Source organism: Triticum aestivum, chromosome 3D, assembly GCF_018294505.1.
Source record: "Triticum aestivum cultivar Chinese Spring chromosome 3D, IWGSC CS RefSeq v2.1, whole genome shotgun sequence".
In the NCBI taxonomy this organism is placed as follows: Eukaryota; Viridiplantae; Streptophyta; class Magnoliopsida; order Poales; family Poaceae; genus Triticum; species Triticum aestivum.
In genome coordinates, this window is record NC_057802.1 from 128,184,885 (window position 1) to 128,190,734 (window position 5,850).

Consider the following 5,850-nt stretch of genomic DNA (forward strand, 5'->3'; position numbering starts at 1 on the left):
GATTCCCGCTGTAGGATTTGCAATATGTTCATGATTTGCTTATGGTGGGTGGCGTGAGTGACAGAAGCACAGACCCGAGTAAGTAGGTTGTTTGCGTATGGGATAAAGGGGACTTGATACTTTAATGCTATGGTTGGGTTTTACCTTAATGATCTTTAGTAGTTGCGGATGCTTGCTAGAGTTCCAATTATAAGTGCATATGATTCAAGTAGAGAAAGTATGTTAGCTTATGCCTCTCCCTCAAATAAAATTGCAATAATGATTACCGGTCTAGTTATCGATTGCCTAGGGACAAATAACTTTCTCGTGACAACAAGCTCTTTACTAAAACTAATTTAGTTGTGTCTTCATCTAAACAGCCCCTACTTTTTATTTACGCTCTCTTTATTTTCTTGCAAACCTATCCAAAAACACCTACAAAGTACTTCTAGTTTTATTCTTGTTTCCGGTAAAGCGAACGTCAAGCGTGCGTAGAGTTGTATCGGTGGTCGATAGAACTTGAGGGAATATTTGTTCTACCTTTAGCTCCTTGTTGGGTTCGACACTCTTACTTATCGAAAACTGTTGCGATCCCCTATACTTGTGGGTTATCAAGAGCCTCTGGCCCAGAGCGGTGGCGTGCGCGGAAGTAATTTTTTACTTCCGCACCCTACGCGGTATTACCGCTCCCTGTGAGCTGTAGTATCGTGACGGATTTTTGCACAGACCAAAACTCAGCGAAAGTAGCCACGGATGTAATTTTATTAGTCCGTGCCTTCCTAGTCCAGAATGAGCCGTGCCTTGAGGTAGTACCGCTCCGGCGGTTCTACCGCTCGTTGCCATGTGCATCAGGGTCTCATCTGGCCCCTGCCGCGCGAGCGGTAGTACCGCATGCCTGTGCGGTAGTACCATGAGTATGTGCAATAGTACCGCATGTCGCGGGCTGAGTAAGTGGGTAACGGTTGGATCTTTCCTCTCACTATATAAGGGGGGTCTTCTTCCCAAGTTGACCACCTCTTCCCTCCCCAAGCTCCATTGTTGCTCAAAGCTCCATTTTCGCCCGATCTCTCTCCCTAGCCAATCAAACTTGTTGATTTTCTAGGGATTGGTTGAGAAGGCCCCGATCTACACTTCCACCAAGAGAAATTTGATCCCCCCACTAATCTCTTGCGGATCCCTTTACTCTTCGGTGTTTGAGCACCCTAGACAGTTGAGGTCACCGCGGAGCCATATTCCATTGTGGTGAAGCTTCGTGGTGTCGTTGGGAGCCTCCAATTAAGTTGTGGAGATTGCCCCAACCTTGTTTGTAAAGGTTCGGTCGTCGCCTCCAAGGGCACCAATAGTGTAATCACGGCATCTCGCATTGTGTGAGAGCGTGAGGAGAATACGGTGGCCCTAGTGGCTTCTTGGGGAGCATTATTCCTCCACACCGCTCCAACGGAGACGTACTTCCTCTCAAAGGGAAGGAACTTCGGTAACACATCCCCGTCTCCACCGGCTCCACTTTTGGTTATCTCTTACCTTTACTTGTGCAAGCTTATATTGAATTGTATCCCTTGCTTGCTTGTGTGCTTGTTGTTGTTGCATCATATAGGTTGCTCACCTAGTTGCATATCTAGACAACCTACTTTGATGCAAAGTTTAAATTGGTAAAGAAAATCTAAAAATTGTTAGTTGCCTATTCACCCCGCCCCCCTCTAGTCAACTATATCGATCCTTTCAGTATTTGTTTCCGCTTCTGCAAAAAAATATGATAGCACTCAGTTCAGTCCATTTCCGCTCCGTTTTCGTCCCTACACCCCTGCTTGGCCAACCTATCGGCGGTACAAATTCAATCTTTAATTGCCAATCGGACAAAGAAATTACTCTTGGGTGAAGCCCTGTTGAAGTGTATATGTGGATTGCCTATCCCTTTTTATTAGTTCGAACTTTTGATTGTGTTGCCTAGTGCATGAAGCTTAACATGGTATCAGAGGCTAAGGTCTTTGGTTCAAGTATTTCCTCTTCGGCTTGATCTTTCCTTTGCTTCGATCACCAACTTGCACCTCCTTGATGAAATCACTGTTTTTTCGCCTTGTAATATGTCCGGTTACATTCCAAAGATGAATCAGACCAGGGACTTTCGTAATTTATTCAAAAATTATTGTTGCCCCCCTCTCTGTCCACGTATAGACCTCTTAAGCCATACTTGTGAGTTGATTCACATGTTGACTTTTCGCGTTAGACATGAGAGGCGTGTTGAAGTGTATATGTGGATTGACTAGACCTTTCCATCAGTTCAAACTTTTTGTTGCGTTGGCTGGTGCATGAAGCTTAGCAAGCCCAAACCTTTCAAACAATTTGTTCTATGGGTGATACAACGAAGCTTAGGAATTGCGCCTTATTAGGGCATCTCCAAGGCACACCCACAAGCCGTCCGCTTCCGTCCGGGTCACGCCGTTCAGACCGAGAAAGCCATCTAGCGTCGACCTATATCAGTCCGTGGGGCGGTCCAGACACGATTTCTTCTGCAAATTGGAGACAAAATGGGGGGAGGTTCGCGGGAGTCCGGACACACGAAACATAGGACTCCAACACACCCGCCCCACCTAATCCCCCGGTACCATTTCCTTCCACTCCGCCCTTCTCTCCCTCACTTTGCTTCCGCACCCTCCACCTCCTCCATCGCTGATGTACGTCTCTGGCCGCCATAAATGCATTGTCGAACGTCCGCAACCAGTAGCGACGCGCCCGCTCGACGTTACGGCGGAGCTGCCCACCCTGGAGCCGTCTGTACCTAGGTACACTCCGCCTCCTGTCGACGACCTCCGTGGCGGACACCATGTCTGACAGGTGTTCGGTCAAAATGCCATTGAGCTTATTTTCAAATGCCACGTCATTTTTTGGAGTACGAAGGATGGTGAGTTACTCGAGCATGGAGGATGAGTTGTTGTGCGATGCATGGCTGGCCATATCCGCAGATTTCATACGCATGAGCAGAGGGGGGGCCCTCCTGGGAGCAAGTGCATGAAAAGTTTCACGCACAAAAGCACATTACGTCCTACGACATGTACATCGTTCAACCAGGCAACGTGATGTCGTTATCGTATTGCTGTCACGCTATCCAGATCAACGCCATCAAGTTTTACAACGTGGTTCGTCAGCTCGAAGCAAGGTGGACATTTGCACGCGGCACAAGACGAGATCATAAGTTTTACTTCCTTTTACTCAACTTGTTGATTGATTCATTCACTCAATGTTGGTCTACACATTATATGTAGCCCACAAGCGTCGCCGAGGTGTACCACGGGAGAGAGAGACGGCCATTTACGTACACACGCTGTTGGATGAAGCTAAAGGGGGAGCATGTGTGGAACGACATGATTCATTCATGAAAACTTGTTGGACATCCGGGATCTAGTAGAATTAGAGACATTGTTGTACTGGAATTAATTTGCATGTTATGTATGCATGATTTTTGCTATTTTATATCTGAATTTTGGATGAATTTTGTCCGGTTAGTTAAAATGCGGTTTGAAATGTATGCGGCTGCGGTTGAATGGCGTCCTCCTACATTGGTCCAGCGTCAAAATGTTGAGCAAACATCCAAAAGAGTGAAAAATTGGCGGATGTACCCAATAGAAATAAACGGTGGATGGGCTGATCTGGAGGATCCACGCGGTTGAGAGCTATGAGTTGTGACAGAACAAGGTCGTGCCAGTTGCACATGGCGTCCTAGCACACGGGCACGTACGGCCGAAACGCAGCACGGTGCTCCTCAGGTAGCTAGGACCATAGCACATGGTACCACTACCTCCATCCGCAGGCCTTCCCATCCCCTGTTAGCGTGAGTTGTCCCCACATGTCAATCAGTCACTGCATGGTCGAATGACAATTTTTGCTTGTGAGGTGCGGTGCATAGCTCACAGCAGATCGGTACTGCTTCGACACGGTACTTTCTGTGAGAGGGTACCTTGTGAACGAATTTTTTTTGTTAGAAGTACAACAGTAAGTGAAGCGGCCGGGAAAGAGCTACGTAGCATTTCAGGTGGATGCAGCGAAGGCTGGTCGTCTTGTACAGTCTGGAGACAAATCCAGTCTCCAGGGTCCTACTTTGTTCTCCGGGATCATTAGCCATTCGGAGCTACGCGCCAGAGCCAGAGTCACAATCAAAATCATCAATTAGAGGCCCACGTTCCATCAACAAACAATAACCCATTCCTAAGCATGGCCCGGCAAAGCTTTGTTTGCGAGCGCATGCCGCTGCATGGCAAACTGTCGTAGTAGCTACTACTCCAGTACAATTCTACAGTAAGGATCACACTGCCTGTTCTGCCACAGTTGTGACAGTAACACGTATCAAACCCGATCGGGACCCGAGCTGTTCGGGTTTACGAGCAGTCGTGGACAATCTCGTCCGACTCCACGCGGTGGCGACGCCGTTGCTGGATCACAGAGCCATGCATCACGTACGCCAGCCATTCATGCAACATGGCCGTGATCGACGTCCCACCCCTCCGTGGCCGGGCAGCTGCTATATAGGCCAACAGAAAACCCACGGCGCCCGGCCTCGGTGCCCGTGTGCGGTGGCCGTGGCACGCGCTGCCTCATTCCCGCCGCTCCGACAGACACACAGACCGGCCGCCGTGCCGTAGCCATCGCCGATTGCGCACGGACGCATCGCACGCAAGTAGGAGAGGCAATGATAGATGGGTGCTGGTATGGTATCAGCGTACGCCGGCACGCCGCTATCTGGTCCAACATCTGAAGAAGGCGTCACACGTCCGTCCCAACAAGCATGCAATTGGGATTGTTAATTAGCGCAGCTGTACTGCCGCGCGCGCAGCCAATGCCTCTGTCCGTATCTGCTAATCCGCCGACGGGACCACGGCAAGCTCGGGGTGGGGGTCTGGTTGTTGCAAGACACAACAAAATTTGGAGCAATCAGGTGCAAGACCACGGAGCATGTGCGACGGGACGACCAGCGGGCGACGTTTCAAAAGGATAAGGACGGCGAGGTTGCACGGTGCTAGGTGTAGCACACAGGCCGTGCACATCAAAGGAGGAAATGTCGACGTAAATAAATGCTAGACAGGGTTGGCCTTTATTGGTTTATTTTGGGCCCTTGGACTTGGAGAGAAGTGCTGCATCGATGGAGAACTGTACATGGAGTGGCCCTAGCTATCCTAGCGAGTGAGGGTGCAGGACATTGGATTCCTTTCCAGCCCCGGCGCCCATGGACGTGGATACGGCTCGTGTTAAGCGGGGACTACTCTGACACTCACGCTATGTAGATCTAAACAAGTCAATGATCCTGCAATCTTGCCGAAATTAACGAGTCCCATGCGTAGCTCTGCGTCCTCCTAGTACTACTACTACCTCTCAGGCTGAGCAGCTGACATGCATCATGCATGGCCCCGGTACACACACGAGGTAGCAAGAAAACACCAGGGATCACGGGGTAGGCTAGGCGGTAGTGGACCGGGGGCTTAACAACAGGCGGCGCCGTAGTGATCCCCGTTCCCGAATCAATGCGTGGCAGACAATAACTAGCGAGATTGTATGTACACACGCGTCGTGGTACGCCAGTCAGTAGCTACTGTCATGTACCTATCGTGTACTCCCTCCGTTTCAAAATAGATGACTCAACTTTGTACTAATTTTAATACAAAGTTAGGCCAACTCCACCGCGCGACCCTATCATGTCCGCACCCGTCCGTTTGGGATAAAACGGACGAATCAGACGGCCCAGCGCGCGGGCGCAAACGGACTTTTGTCCGCTTTGTGTCCGCTTTCAACCCATCCGCGGCCCAAGTTTGCGCCGGTTTTGGGGTGAAACGGACAGCGCGCGGACAGGCGGGACGCACGCGCTTGTCCTCCCCTGGCCCGCCT